This window comes from Brachycentrus maculatus, unplaced genomic scaffold (genome assembly GCF_059751285.1).
Source record: "Brachycentrus maculatus isolate JH-2025_06_01 unplaced genomic scaffold, ASM5975128v1 h1tg000814l, whole genome shotgun sequence".
NCBI lineage: Eukaryota > Metazoa > Arthropoda > Insecta > Trichoptera > Brachycentridae > Brachycentrus > Brachycentrus maculatus.
The window spans coordinates 15,080-33,230 of NW_028281542.1; positions in this window are offsets into that span (position 1 = coordinate 15,080).

Below are 18,151 nucleotides of genomic sequence, written 5' to 3' on the forward strand. Positions count from 1 at the left end.
AATTTGGTGGATATACAGTTTCGTAAAGATTTTATCAATAGCTACAATATGTGAGGCTGCAGTAGACGAATTTAAAAACACGAGAATGATTATTGGAAGGATTTTGTTTTTTTCTAAATCACTCGGTACGTAAAACAATATATTTCATACTAGCTGTACCCGGCTACTAAATAAGAATTCATCTTCGAGATACAAACATGACTTTACAATACCAAAATGCAACACCTAAAATTCCAACAGAACTCTAAATATTTGGGTACCAGTTACATTAATAACCTTCATACAGATACAAAAAAATGCAGACATGAAAATGCTAAAAGATAAATTAAATGAATTATAAACTTACATGTTAATCCAAAAAAAACATAAAAGAATATTTTAATAAAAATAAAACATATTACCAACAAACAAAAACAATAAATAATAAGTGTAAGTCCCTCTCCAAGCACAAGCTTAGTCTGTTTATTGGAGAGAACTGGGTTATTAATTTTATATGTAAAAGTAGAAATATCTAGAAAATGAATAAAAAAAAAAAATTTAAATTTTTGAATCAATATTACGATAAATAAAATAAAAATATATAATTTACGGACTAACATAATAATAATGTACAACATTTTGAGTGTGTCCAAATACTTGTTCACAAAATCTGGATTATCTCCAATTACAGAAGTTATTTTCATATTAGTTTTTGATATCTCATCAAAGATGAAGAATAATATGAAAGTCTGGGCATTTACGGGCTGACGACCTTCATAGGCTGGTTTGAGTGATCTCATTTTCATCTCACCAATAGATGTCTCTAGTGAAGTTCTAGTGATTCAAGAATAATGTTTCAAAATTGGTTCATATAACTTCCAAGAGTTTGATCCAAGAGTGTGGTTGTCAATAGTGGGTAGAATTGGTGAATGTTACACGTGTGTAAAGTGTTCACTTAAACCAGCCTATGACGGTCGTCAGCCCCGTAAATGCCCAGCCTTCCATATTCTGCCTCATCTTTGATGAAATGTCAAAAAATAATAATAATAATGTATTATTTATTACAGATCAAACAGAAAAAAGGGGACTGAAGGTGTTTTTCAATTACTTGACCAGGAGGAATCCCGTCATCACCGCTTGCAATATGTTCACGTTTAATTTGACATATGTTTATGTCATTGTTGGTGTGGTGGCGAATTACATTATTATAATATTCTATTCTACATACCGTTAGGAAAGGTGTTATTATCAATGATTAAATATGACGTATAAAAATTGATTTAAAACCTTTCTTACTTAGACTAAAAAATATATTTTAATTTTAAAAAACCCCTATTTCCATAATCCCATTGACAAATGTTTAAATCAAACCACTCTATCCCTTTATATCACCACTCAATACTTAGATTTAGGATGTTAGATATTATAGTATTGTATTATAGGTATTATAGATAAATAGTGGTATTTACTTAGTAAAACTTAAATTTTAAAAATTATTTTATTATGTATCTTTGAAAAGTCCACCTCCGTGATGTCTGGAGGTCCGGGGTTCGATTCCCAGTGGAGGTGTCATGTAAATATAGTGATTTTTTTCTCTCTACTATTTATTCAATATTACCCTGGACTGGTCCTCGAAGCGGAGGACTTTGACACCTTTCCTTAATGTGTTATCGATCAAGATAACACTGCTTTTATATGATGCAGTGCCCTATGCACCAATGAGGTGCAGACAAGGGTTACCAGTCCAGGGTAGTATTGAATAAATATTAGAGTGAAAAATCACTTGTATTTATTTGAACCCCCTTGGGAATCGAAGCCGGGACCTCCAGAACGGTATCTGACGTTCTGACCATTATACTACAGAGGCGGACATAATAATATGGTAATTGGTTAAATCCATCCAGAAAAAAATGTGACATTATCATGTTATGTTATCTTTTATTATAGAAACATTGAATTAGTAACAAAGCAGCTCGTACGCAAATGAATTATTTATTTTTCCTAATGGGTTATGATAATGAAATATTTATCATATAAATAAATACATTTGTAGGCGTCATGTTGGTTTTTTATACATAAGTTTTGTTTCCATTTTTAATTTGACTACAATCCGTGGCATTTCAGTGTAATCTAGCGGTGTACATGGCCAATGTACAAGCCCACCCTCGACAACAGTACTAGTAAAGACTGCCTACAATGGAAGTTAAAATTAATAATGGCCCCTCGTTTATTAGGAAGCTTGAACCTTTAGGAGTTCTCCATAGAATTCTAGGGTTTAGAAGCTTTCAACTCAATGGGACTCGTTTCTCAAAAGCGTCCTTAATGACAAATATTTACCTTCTTCTTCTCGCATTATCATCATTTGTGTGCATATATTATTGTTACTTGTTTATTAACGACAGTCAAAGTGTATCCATATATGCTTTAGTATATATTTTATTATTCATGACGATATTCACCCAACTTCTAAGTTATTGGATATCAAATATTAATTCAACTCAAATAGTTAAAATATTAAAAAACTTAGATTTCATTGAAACCTATTTTCACAAACAAAACAATTTTGTATTCGGGTCAAACATGATGAACGTTTCAATTCATATTTTTGATTTAATTTATAACGTATCCAACCTAAGATCAGCGAATAATTTGATTCTGGCAGGTTTTGCTTTGCTTTTTAATATGTTCATGGATTTCTCAATTTACCATTTTTGCATTGTTATAAATTTGATAAGTTCTTATGCCAATATTTTAAATGCCCATTTACACAAATTAACTAACGAAAATATTCAAACTTTGCACCGTCGAGATGCGATACTTTATATCGTCAAGCATAAATTATTACGTTATGTTTGCAATGAAACCAAGAGAGAGTGCAATAATCACAAAATTGAAGACTATATCGAATTGTACGAAAAAATTTACGAATCCTTACGTATTGCAAATCAGAAATTTAATAAAGTCGTAAGTACAACAAAGTATTATTTTATTACATTTTGTAAGCCTTTATAATTAAAATATGAATTATTATGTTATTAATATAATAAAACTCTTTTTGTTTTTTTTTTAATTAAAATTACTTTGTGGAATAAATACCATTTGAGTATTTCTTAAATTCTATTAGTTACATTAAGTATTTATTATTTTATTTTCATAAAACATTACATTATTGTAGCAAATAAATAAATTTCGAGCTTGAAAGATAAAACCGTAACCACCACCAAAAAAAACAAAACAAAAAAAAGTGCGTTGATTAAATTTTTTTGTTTGATTTTAGATACTTTTTGGGCCGTTACCATTTACATGTTATTTAATCATTACTATATCAACAATACGTGTGGATGTGAGTATTTATCTTATCTATGAATACATATTTTATATACATAAACAAGACCCGGGTAATTTTTTAGACATTATTTCTAAATACATATGTGTCTAAGAATGATCTCTTGTTAGAGTGGTCTCTTTTGCTTTGTAAATTTCGCCTATTTTAAAAATCTATTATATCACGTGTTTCGATGCATTCCGCCTCATTATCAAATAACATATGATACAGAATGCATCGAAACTAGTGTCACAATCGATTTAAGAAATAGTGATATTTACCAAGTGAAATTTAAATTAAAAATAGACAGACCTTAATTACCACCACTAAATCAATCAGTAAAAAGTCAATGAAATCAATGAAAATACGTACTGCAGCTTCAAACCGTTTACGAGTTTTTTGAGGGAGATGTGATAACATTAAATGTGAAAATAAAACACTTAAAAACACTCACAGCATGAACTCAAAAAGTATTTTATTTCTACTTGTGTTGTGTTGTGTTATGTCTACATTGTACATGTTTTTACTTGTACTCGGCACATCTCTAATAAAAACTAAATAAACAAGTACTTTTTGTAATTAATGAGAATAATTGTATAGAGGTTTAATATTTTTTGTAAAATGTGACTTTTGGTTCTAAGATACCCTTATTCACACTCGATGGTGCATAAGGCACTGCATCATGTAAACCCAGTGTTTTGTATTTTCTTGATTGTTAATACATGAAGGAAAGGTGATCAGCCCTCCGCTTCAGTTACCAGTCCAGGGTAAATAAATATCAGAGTGAAAAATCACTTATATTTACTTGACTCCCCCCCTGGGAAACGAACTCGGGACCTCCAGAACGGTAGCCGAGCGTGCTGACCATTACACTACGGAGGCGGACAAGATACAGATGTATGAAAATACTGCGTTGCGAATTTTCTTAAATATTGTAACAATTTTTACTTTTAGGAAATGCAGCAAAATCTACATATATTTTTTATCGCACTATCGTCGATTCATTCCTTTCTCCATATTCTCGTAATGGCGGCAGTTTGCGAAGGAATTATGGACGAATTTAAAAATACAAAAATAACAATTGTGAAAATATTGGCGTTTTCAAATTCAACAGGCAAGTAAAGCAATTTCTTTTATTTACTTTTTATTCTAAATTCAAGTATTGGGTGGTCCAAACATAGCCCACAATGTAAAAGCGCGTAACGTTAATTGTAAATAAAACAAAAAGTTTTCAGAGAATTATCTTTTTTATTGTGATAGATCAATGACAATAATTCTGTGTGAAAAACCTTGTTAAATTATAATATAATAAAAATGAAAATGATATTTTCTGGCGTTTCTCATGTATGTGATTATAATCCAGGATTCGGAACTCACATACTAATAAAAGAGTTTCTGCTCAATAAAAAGCTTCTTTTCATCTCACCAATAGATGTCTCTAGTGAAGTTCTAGTGATTCAAGAACAAGGTTTCTAAAATGGTTCATATATATATAAAACTTCCAATAATTTGAGTAGTGTGGTTGTCAATAATGGGTAGAATTGGTGAATGCTACACGTGTATAAAGTGATCACTTAAGATGACTTTGCCACTTAAGATGACTAATCAAAGTGATCACTTAAGATGACATCTAAAGTGATCACTTAAGATGACTATGACGACGCTTATGACGGTCGTCAGCCCTGTAAATGCCCAGATTTCCATATTCTTCTTCATCGTTGATGAGATATCTTAAAATAATCCATATTTTCAATGACGCTGAGGCATCATTGACGTTTAATGTCGTTAATGTGCCGAATTATCTCATCCTTTAGCTCTTAAATTGTTCTTGGCTTTTTGACGTACACTTTTTATTTTAAATATCCCGAAAGAAAGAAGTCCAATGATGTCAAATCACACACGAAGTGCATGAAATGCATTTGTATTTGAACGCCCATTTTCATAAAACGCTTCAACAATCTTAACGCGCTGCTCAATTTTGTACCTCTCCAAAGGTTGAATTTATCAAAGACTGAAACAAAGAAATGTCAAATAAAGTTTGGCAAAAAACTTGACATTAAGGCGTGTCTCACAATTCTCTCCCTCCTTTCAACAACGTCATATGTATATCAAAAAACTTTATTTTTCAGGAAATCGTTTTTAAAGTTTAAGAATATAATGAAATGTATTAAAAATAAATATCAAGCCACTTATTGAACTTTTTACTGTGCAACAGATCTTTTTAGGTTAAATCTGGAGGATTTTCTCCCTTTGAAAAATATTTACTATATTTAAAAGAGTAATTAAACAACACCTTTTCTTCAAAATGCAAAAAATAACACTTCTGCCCTGTAGCTTGTAAATATTAAGTTAAAAATATGACGCTTTTGCTGGGATATAGTAAATTTTCTGGGCATTCCGAAAACATGTACAACTGAAAATTGTCGTTTTATTATTTATGACGTTGTTGAAAGGAGTGAAGAAATTAACATCGTGCGTTATGGATCACCGTTGATAATTCAATTAGATTATTAATTTTGCTTGCAAAGGTGTGTAATTTGCCGGTAATACGTGTCTTTGTTTCAGGATATGAGGAAAGACTACAATTACAGAGATTCTACAAATTTATGATTAATTCGAAGATTAATATCACTGCATACAATATGTTTTCGTTAAATTTTACATTCATATTTGCTATGGTGGGAGTCGTTATAAACTTCATTGTCATTATAATATTTACTAATTGAGCTGTGACTTCATATTAATAATGGCTAGTCAAAATTCAGTTCCATTAATTTATATTGTACATCATTGTTCAAACGATAGTTTAAAAATAAATATGGGTTGACGTTTCATACTTTTCTTATAAATATTTCAGAAAAACAATTATATGTTGTCGATTTGTTTAATTTAAAAACATATTAATTATTTAAACCATATCAGCTCCCTATGTGAAGCATATGAAGTCCACAAACTATCTCCAGGCTTTTCTGTCGGCCGCCAGCTCCCTTGCATCCTGCCAAGTTAGGTCCGCGTCCCAAAGATCACACGAGAACTGCCGACGAATTGCCACCAGTGGGCGTCCTGGGCGGCGCACAGTGCGTTATTTTGGCAATCTAGGGGTACTTTATTATTACGCTTAAAATATACCGGTTTTAGTAGGTTTTTGGATACTATCACTTATAAAATACATGATTGAGTGAACATTTTGTATTTATCTTATAGTATTTCTAGAAAGATATGATAAAATGGGTATTAAAACAACATTCATGCTTTATGAAAAGAGGTCACAGTTAAATGTGTTTGTATTACACTTAAATGTTTTGGCAGATATTAATATTATTTAAATATTTGTTGTAGATGCATATATGCATAAAACGTCATCACCAATGTTTGTAAAAGAAAGGTATATATTCGTATATGAGGCCAGGAATTATTTGAAAATGGAGAATATTCAAGTTATGTTTTATTCAGAATCACTATTATTTAAATATTCTTCTGATTCATTAAACTCATATTTTAAGTTCTGTTTGAATAGATAAACATGATCACATGGCATCGGATACTTTACCGTCTATCATACAAAATTCATCGTAAGCTTCACGTGCATTTTTATTTCATTCACAAGTATTTTTGTTGGAGAAAGTGTCGTAATTTCATCCAATTTTTTTTCTTTCATCAACTTCTGTAGTCATTGTGTTCACCGTTTCTTTAATAAAAACCAATTAAATGGGGTGCCAAAATCTAGTCAACAATGGTGCACGATTTCGCCAAATATATTTTTTGTTGTGTTTAACAGTTCCATTATAAGTATACATATTTGTATTGACATCATAGTAATACTAAACAATTTTTTGTCTGTATGATGGTCTTCTGAAAATTTTGTCGGTACCTATTTTGTCGGCACCATGACAGACCCACTTTAGAATTTTATTTTAACTAATGTTTTTCGAGTAACAAAGAGTTTCAAGCACTTCTTCTTGAACCTTGGATAATCGCGCCCCAGTATGATCGTTAAGTGACTAAAGCGGAATTTCAGCTGAAATTTCGTTGATGGTGATTGCTGGAGAATTTCACAGATTCTTTCGCTTAGTAAGGTGGATATTGTTTCCTATTTATATCTATCATTTGTTGCCTTATGATATCATACTGATGGGTTTTTAGATTATTTTATAGGTAGTGCTTAATCCGCAGATAATTCGGCTTATTTTTTATTGAAATATTTTTTTATTGTTAGAAAGGCAGAAGATAACTCTCTGATGAAGGCGGCAGAATCTCTTTTTCCAGTTTTTCTCAGTTTGATTACTGTGGCCAAGGACAACTCTTGTTGGGTTGTTAATTTAACATGATTTTGTATTTTTCGTTTTTTGACCTTCGATGCACACGATTCAAAAACCTTTCAAGGCCTACAAGGCTTACAAATTGAGCTACTTTTCAAAGTACTTGATAGAACTTGAGTAAAAATATTAGAAAACATAAGATTTCCTTGAATAATCTATAAAGAATTTGAACTCAATAATTGTTTTCGAGATCTACCCGATTTATTCCACTTTTGCCCAATTTTTTGACAAACACTTCTGATTTTTGTTTTAAAACTAGTCAAAATCTTAAATAACACTGAAAACATATTAAATTGCTCCAAAATATATGCAATTATGGCTTCAACTCTCACGCGTTTTGAATCTACGACCCATATGTCAAAAATAGCCTGACGAGAAATTTACGTAGTCATTCTGAAATTGAAAAAAAAATGTATGGGTATGGCAAATTAAGCAAAAAGTTATGATATATGCTAATAAGAATATAAGTTAAGCTTTTATAAAAATACTGTCATAGTACGGTATTTTAGGGTATGGCATACTAAAAGCCTAGTTATAATTGGAATAAACCAATTATAATTTATATTTACGAGCTATAAGTTCAACAAGACTTTGCAGGCTAATGAAATAATATTTACTCAAATAAAAACACGTACAGTATACCTTGATAAATTAATACTATAAAAATATAAACAAATATTACACATACATAACACAAATTTATAATATGATGACTCAAGCGACTGATGCGCATTCGTTTAAAACCGCTCACCCCCAACAGCGCGCTGAAGCTCGGGTTTCCGATACGATTATGTATTTTTTGGAATGACTTAATTTAAAAATAATTAAACAGTTTTGTAAAATGGTTTGTTTTTTATTGGAATAAAATATTTTTTTCAAAATATAAGCCATCGAAAAAAATAATAAAGTTCCGCTAGATTGCCAATATAACGCACCGTGCGGCGTGAACCTGATGCCTTGTAAAAGAGGCAAGCTTGATTAAGGCTCTCGGGAGGCATGCGGAGTACATGGCCAAGCCAAGTGAATTGCCTTTTCTTGACGACAGTTGTGACCAAGATTTGCTGCGTCCTACGCCTTATCTGTTCATGTCTCACAAAGTCAAACCACCGAACGCACAGTGGGGTATATTGGCGATCTGGGCGGCCAATATTATTTTTCGTTCTAAATCGATTCAAAATATGCCTTTTGACTAATTTATTGTATTATATGGAGTTAAAAAGACTAACCAGTAAAAAAAATATATAAATGAAAATCGTACAAAAAATAATTTAAAAAAATATTAGTCCGAGAAAGATGGCCATGGTTCCTCGTCCGGACACAGTCCTTCTTCCTCATCTGACGATTCTTCATTGCTATTTCTATTGAGTTCAGCTGGGAACAACATGGCTATGGTCTCTGTTAAAAAATGTTTGCTTTTTTTACGAGGTACCAATCTCATTCCTGTTATGACGCCTCTCGCTAAAATTTTCGAGCAAAATTTTGCCTGTATACGCGAAAATGTTTGTTCCGTTTATCAGCAGCTTCTTCTGATAGTTGGCCAATTGGAAGCAACACTTTTTCTATAACTTCCGATACGTGCATTAAAATTTTGTGCATCGTAGGAGTCATTGGATTCCAAAGATAAAGTTTGATGTAAAGATCTGCCGTACTCTTCGCATACACAGAAAACTTTTAAATGTCAATTTTATGTCCGCTTGATAATGTTTCTAATATACCTTTCAGACGATATATCAAATTCGCATCGATTGAAGTAATTTTTTATGCTAGCTCATGATCTTTGTTGGTCGTCCTGATCGATTCATTACCCTAGGAATTGTAAAAGTTCCATCAAGCCAATTTTGATTTTTTATCAAGAAAGTTTCCTCCTTTCTGAGTGCATTAGTCCATCTTTATTTCATTTCAGACTTGAAATGCGAAAAATTGTGGTTTATTTTCTTTGCATACTCGTCAGGCAAATTATCTAATTTTAACAGGTACTTTTTCATATATTCTAATTTTTCATTAATTTTACTAGGATTTTGTTGCTGCATAATAATAAATAACTGTTTTTTAGTCATTTATCTAACATCCACTGGTCCTAAAATAAAAATGTAACAATTTAAAGACAAAAAACAGTACGTAGTTCAATTTTCATTATTATGCTGACTCGTCTGAAAAGAGCGATTTCTTCAAAAAGAGCAAAAATCCGCACACTTATTTTCAATTTCTATAAAGAAAGAAGGCTAAGCTATTAACTACATTCAAAATTTTTGCCGGGAAATGTTCGGAAGCACAACTAAATATCCTGAATTTGAAAAAAAAGTTAAGGAAAAATCCATTTAAAGGCAATTATTTAAATTAGTTTTATTAAAGTAAATATGTTAGCTATTGCAACTTAAATCTATGTAAAATAGACACTCTTACTTGTTCTATTACAATCCATTATTAAATTGTATACGCGTCATACACAAAAATACTAATAATCACTGAAATGTATGCGTACTAAACGAACAGCGAAAGAGAAACATTTGAACGCACAATAACAACAACTTTGCGACTGACCATTAGATACGTGAGATGAGCGTGGGGGGATAACAATTATTGTGTGTCATCAACAAAATGCTCTTTTTCATTTTGCTATATTTTTCATACACCTGCGACAATGTTTTTAAAAGTGACTTTTGGCCGCCCAGATCGCTAATATACCCCACTGTGGAACGCCTAAAATTCTTCATAGACACCTTTTGTCAAAGCTAAGTATACGGCTGCTCTGGGCCCTTGTAAGGTGCCATGTTTCACAGCTGTATAAAAACATATACGAGTACAAACCGAAATATTAGATACTAAATATTTCCTGCAAGATTTATTCCAGCAGAATTTTCATAAATTGTATTATATCTTATCTTATTTTTAGTCACATACTTTAAATAAATATTTCAGCTATTCATGTATTATCTTAATGCACTTCACGGAATCTCAGTAGATGGCTTGGGCAGGATGCTGAATGATACACAATTCATAAAGTGATTACTTAATCTAGTAGATGACAGGCTTAAATCCTCACACTTCTTATTCTTTCTTCTTCTTCTTTTTCCATGTTTGCTCCGTAGGTGGAGACATCTCCAAGTCACTCCGCCATCTTTTTGGCTTCCTCCCAGGTCAGTCCGGCTCCCGAACTTCTGCTCAGTATAGTCGGTGAATGGTCGTAAGCGGTCTTCCGGGGCCGCCGGAATCCTCGGGGTTGGAAGAGAGATACGAGGAGTTATTACTCTCAGGTGGCATTCTAAGGACATGTCCATTTTTTCCTCTTCAGGACTTCCAGTATGAGGGACTGTTGGGTTCTTCACCCCACGTCCTCATTCCTAACGAAATAATATCGCTTTACACCCAGTATTCGCCTCAGGCACCTATTTTCAAAACTTTCTCGTGTTTTGCTATTATTGGTTACACATATTGTAATTTTTTATAGTTTTATCAGACGACTCGTGATCACATTTGGTACTACTAACATGGCACCGTATTTCACTTGATAATAACCCTATTTACTCAAAAGAAAACAAATTTATCAGTAAATCAATGATTCAGCATATTTAAAAAACTTGTAATTTCTCGTTGGTTATTTAAAAAAACTTTTTTTAATTTTTAAACCATAATAATATGTTAATACTTATGAGTATACGCATATATTATTCAGCGAAGAGGGTCACTTAATTATCGTAATAGCAATGAATTAATTATTGGCATTTACTCCAAATATTATCAGATAGTAGTCGTTCTTTGTTTTTTAGCTTGATTGAATCAATATGGTTGTTGTAGAATTTCTCAACAAATCTATAAAGAACAAATTTCGATCAAAAACAGATCGTTTTGGCTGGAAAATAAAAAATGGAAATATTTTTCACAAGAAGATAGAACCGTTGGGATTGTTTCACATATTTATTGGAGCCAGGAGCTATAGAATTAATGGAACGTATTTTTCAAGCGCAGATTGGATATTGAAATTATATAATTACTTATTATGTGCATTGACCATCACTATTTACTATTTAAATGCCGACAAACTACATTTTCTCCAAAACCCTATTCTCTTGCAACGTGTGGGTATTTTTCTTACAGGTTTAATACCAAAGATTGTCGCTTTATACTTTTGGATTTCCAATTCTATATCAGATAATGTTTTAAAACTGTTGAGAAATTTTAATTTTATTGAAGCCACAGTTCCGCGAGCTAATAGGTTTATATACAAAAACAACTTCGCGAATATAGCCATGTATTTTATTTATTTGATATATATTACTGGATCGTATATTTACTGTGGATCATTTGAATCTGAAAAGATGACATTTTTATCAATTATGGATCAAATCCTGGATTTCCTCACGACCCTATGTCTCGATTATTTTGCTTATCAACTCTGTGTTGTCATAAACATGCTTAGTTCATACGCTTGTGTTTGCAACTCCTTGATTTGTCAAATATATCAATATCGTACATTTATTGATGATCCCTGCGATCCATTCTTATTCTTCGTTAAAAATAAAGTGTTGCAATTTTCAATGTCATTTCCGGCTACTTCAAAGAAATTCCGAACTGTTAAGGCTAATAATAGTGTTAATATCGCGGAAGTTTACGACAAACTGATGGACAACTTTGACACAGCAAATCAAATATATGACATTGTGGTAAGTAAATTTTCCGCTATTGATATGAATCGCTTAAAAATCGCAAATAAAAAACAGAAACTGATACAGTGAGTCAGTATTTAGTTTGAACATATTGTAATAAAAACAAATGCGTTCTTAAATTACAATGAGTGTATCAGTGAAACTTCTTTAAAAAAAAAGAATAAGAGAGATTTAATGCGAGAGAGAGAGAGAGAGAGAGAAAGAGATAAGAGCATTTTTTTTAAATCAAGGCAGTACAAAATAAGCAATTTTTGTGTATTTAATATTCACACTGTCACTTACCACTTGGCGCTTAATTAGTGCTTCAATTGGTAATAGTGATATTAATGGTTTGTAATTACTCAAATATATGGAATTAAAAAAATGTTGAAGCTCCCATGTATAGGTAGGTCTAAGTAGAATATAAATAAAAGTGAGGCAATAACAATTAACCTCGTAAAATAATAATTTGAAGGGTGATGGTTTCTTAACTGTCAACTTGTGAGATATTATAATCGTAGTAATTTGATATTCTTGTCACACTTCAGTTATATACAATGATAATAACTACATTTTCTCTTGCTAATTTTTGTAATATTGAATATCAGTGAAACAACAGCGTTGATAAAACCTACAACAATGTCTGCAAAAACTCTACGAGTAAAATTAGATAAAAGCATATTTCAAAATAAATTAGAACCTTTGAAATTTCTACACCTTCTTCTCGGACAACGCAGTTATACTCAAGATGGGTCTTATTTCGTATTCAGAGAGTTGGGAAGAAAGTTCTATCTGATAGTAATAGTGAGCCTGGCTATTATTGCAACGTTATATAGATCTTATTACCAAATATTCATTACAACGAATACTTTAGCAGTTGTAGCTAGAACTCTAATTTACACTACTAGTTCACTGAATATCATCATTATTTGGGTAATGAATGCATTTTCACAAAACATTAGCAAGATATTTAAAAACATCGGTTTGGCAGAATCATTTATACCGAAATTGAACGATTTTGTTCACAATTCGCAATACTTGAGCGTTACTCTGCACGTTATAACTTTAGGATATGCAATATATTTTGTGACGATTAGTTCTTATAAAGAAGAGAATATTTTAACGATGTTGTTATTGTTTTGTTGGGAATTTTCCCTAAGTGCCGCCGATTTTACAATCTATCAGATGCTCACAATACTAAACATGATTAGCTCATATGTCTACATTTATAACGCCCTAATTGTTTTTAAATATGAGAAAAAAGAATACACGTGTAATTTCGAGAATCGGGACTGCTTTATGGTTTTATTAAAAAACAGGATTTTAAAATACACGACTCGACTATTTCCCGACCGTTATCACATTTCGTTCGCGTTGAATTCTTCTGATATATTGATCGCTTTGGATAAATTAATGACCAGTATGGAGTTGACGAACCATCAGTATAATAGTCCAGTAAGTACCTATATTTTCCTACATACACATATTAGCAGGGCTTTTTTTCACGTAACGCGGTAGAACGGAGTTCTGGCAACTTTTTGACGGATATATATATATATATATATATATATATATATATATATATATATATATATATATATATATATATATATATATATATAAATATATATATATATATATATATATATATATATATATATATATATATATATATATATATATATATATATATATATATATATATATATATATATATATATATATTTATATATATATATATATATATATATATACATATATATATATACATATATATATATATATATATATATATATATATATATATATATATATATATATATATATATATATATACATATATATATATATATATATATATATATATATATATATATATATATATATATACATATATATATATATATATATATATATATATATATATATATATATATATATATATATATATATGTATGTATATATATATATATATATTATATATATATATATATATATATATATATATATATATATATATATATATATATATATATATATAAATATATATATATATATTGTATATATATATATATATATTGTATATATATATATATATATATATATATATATATATATATATATATATATATATATATATATATATATATATATATATATATATATATATATATATATATATATGTGTATATATGTGTGTATATATATTTATAAATATATAAAATTTGACAATGTAGCAAGCTAAAAGAAATTATACTTTTTTTGTCAGCAATGAGTCAATAAATTTATTTATTTTTATTAACGTACATAAATTTTATTGTCAAGTTAAATATACTAAAGATAACAATAACTCCTATTAATTTAGGTAAGTGTTACTTTTAATGAAATTAACACTACATATTTAATGTTATATTTACTTACCGTTATAAAATTAAACGTTAGTGATACAGGCGTATTAACAATCTTCACAACAATGTCCGCAAAAATTCGGAATATTAACTTTAATGAGCCATCGTTTCAAAAGAAATTAGAACCATTAAAACTCGTACAGCCTCTTCTCGGGTTACGGGGCTTTACACAAAATGGACGGTATTTCTCATTGCGAGATTTGGGAAGAAAATTTTATTTAATATTTCTAGTAACTTTAACCATTATAACAGTATTATGCAAATGCTTCTTGCGATTAATTAACCAAACCAAGATTTTGACAATCACGACCACAGCTTTAATAATTATTACCAGTGCCGTAAATGTCATTTTTATTTGGGTATTTAATGCGTTTTCAGTAAAAATTATCAAGATCTACAAGAAAAATGTTTTTGTGGAATCCTTTATACCAAAATGGAATAATTTTGTCCATAAATCCCAATATTTGAGCATCTTTATTCACCTTTTTTCTTTGGGAATTTCATTTTTTATTATAATAGTAAAATTGCAAAAGGAAACTGAAATTATTAATGTATTCGTCGTATTCGGATCACAATTTTTCTTCACTGCGTCCGATTTTGCAGTCTACCAGATGGTCATAATGTTAAACGTAATCAGTTCGTACGTGAATATTTACAACGCGTTAATTTGCCAAAAATATGGAAAATTAGAATTTAATTACGAAAATCAAGATTGCTTTATGGTTCTAATAAAAAATAAAATTTTGCAATACACAACTCGACTGTGCCCCATTCAGACGCAAATTTTATTGAGCACCACTTTTAATTCTTCCGATATATTAACCATCTTTGATAAATTAATAACAAGTGTTGAGTTAACAAACGATCAATATAATACTACAGTAAGTATCTTTGGTGTGTAATAATTTAACACGTTGAATGCCATGTGAGTTATTTTTAACTTACGCCATGTTTGGTCAAGATGTTCCGTGAAATAACTCTAATCGTGTATTGGATTTTACGTTCTGTGAATTGGATACGCTTCACATTTTCCATTAATGTAAATCTATGCATTCTCTGTGTGGCCCTCTTGAAAGATTATCAAAACAAATCTCACCTCCTGTATCCTTTCTTCACCCAGTAAACATCATCTTATTCTCCAGTAAATTGCCTTGGAGAATTATAGACTAGGGGTGGAGAACAAGCGGCTTTAAGGAAGAACTCTATAAATAGTCAGATAAATGAATGTGGCCATTAGAAGTGAAAAGGTTCCCTGCCTCTGTTATAAATAGATCCGTGTATCTTAAATTAATGAACAATGCAGATTTTCTTTTGTTTTACCTATTATCACACATTGTAGTATTTTTTTCTTCTTTTCCAGTTACTTTTTGGACCGTTCCCTTTCATACTTCACATGATCACCAGTATATCAGTTATAATGAATTCTGTAAGTTTTTTTAATAGTTAATATAATTACATATTTTGTTCTCCTATTATCAACGAAACCCAATTTTGTTTTTTTCGATTTAAAAATCTATTTTTGATAATAAAAAATGAATAAAATGTATATACAGATGTCTACACATTATCAAACACTTTCATAATTTCAAAATATGCTGTAAAATTAGTATATATACCACTATCTCATCATCTCTGAGTTATTTAAAGTGACACCTGAGCTTGTCGGCTTTTACAAATTTAAGCGATATAATGTCTAATATTTGATAAAGCCACTTTCATCACTTCTTTCAAATTGCTCAGCCTTTCGCATTTCTTCGTTTTAATACTAGCCAATATCGAAAAACCTAGCTCGCACAAAAATGAGGTTGAAAACAGTAATAAAATTTTCAATGCCCTTGTGGAGAGAGCTGGGTATTCGTCTTAAACAAAAATCCAAAATTCATCCAGAGTTATTTCTGAGAAAAAAATATATAGTACGGTCTGTTACTAAAGTAATTAATTATTCTTCTTCTTGATATATGTAACTTAAATCCCAATGTTAATGAGCCAACATTCAATTTCGGTTTTCATAATTTCGCGGAGCACTTTCGCGGAGAACAAGCGGAGCACAGGTTAAGAGCCATTGATCAATATAGTAAATCTTACTCTCATCTCCGAGATCATCGCTCGACTATCTGATGTTTCATTGAGGTTCTCTTTACGCGAGTTTCACGTAAACTGTCATCTCGTGAATAAAAAGGTTCATAATGCATCATTCTACTTATTTTCCAGGACACACCCACTACCTTTCTGATACTAGTTTGGTGGATACACAGTTTTGTAAAGATTCTGGCAATAGCTACAGTGTGCGAAGCTGCAGTAAATGAATTTAAAAACACGAGGATGATCATTGGAAGGATTTTGATATTTTCGACATCACTTGGTAAGTACCAAACTAAATTATGTTCTTCTTCTTCCGGTGCCGTATCAGGTTCACCGATGTTGACGATCATTCTAGAGCAAGCTTCTCTGCTTTCTGTTGTACCAAACAACTCCCCCACTCTTCTTATTCCGGTCCAATCTCTTATATTTCTAAATAAAAACATCCGTTTTCTTCCAACTCCTTAACTTCCTTCAATTTTACCTTTCATGATAAGTATGAGAATGTCATATATATCACTTCTCAGAACGTTCCTAGGTAGGAGATCTTGCGCTTTTTCACATTCATACTCCGGATGTGCGAAGAATTTCCTAGTTTGTGATTCTATCCATCCAAGATATATGGAGCATGCGTTTAGGCAGCCACATCTCAAAGACTTCTGGTCTGTTTATTGTACTTACTTTCCAAGTACACGCCTCGGACCTGTACAACAGTATTGACCATACGTAACATTTGATTGTTCTCTGTCCATGTTTTAAATTTAGGTAAACGTTACAGAATAATGTTTTCATATAAGATTATGCCAGAGCTGTAATTTTTGAAAATAATTATCTCAATATCGGTTTAATTCAGAAGATCTGTTAAAAAATATATTTGCAGTCAGTGGGATATTTTATATACACCTTAGAAGGAATAATGAATTTTCCGTTTTTGTTGCAGAAGACATCGAAAGGAAGCGATTAAAGACATTCTACACGTATTTGAGCAACAGAAGACCAGTCATAACAGCATGCAACATGTTCACGTTTAATCTATCTTATATTTATACCATCGTTGGCGTGATGGCTAATTATATTATAATAATGTTTTATTCCGTGTAAAATGCACATAAGTTTATGAGTGTCACATTACTTTCAATAAAAACTAAATATCTAAAAAGTGTGTAAATTTAGATTAAACAATTAAAAAATCACCTACAAGTTTCCTTTATTTTATAAAATACCCAAAGTATTTATATCAGGTAAATTTTAACACAAATGTTACACATATTATTGTGGCCGTAATTCAGAAATCTGAAAAATCTAGGATAGTATAAATAAAATAAAAATATGTATTATCTCACACCCCCTGCCCAGGTTTAATCCATTCGTCTATCTAAAATCATAATTTTTAAAAAT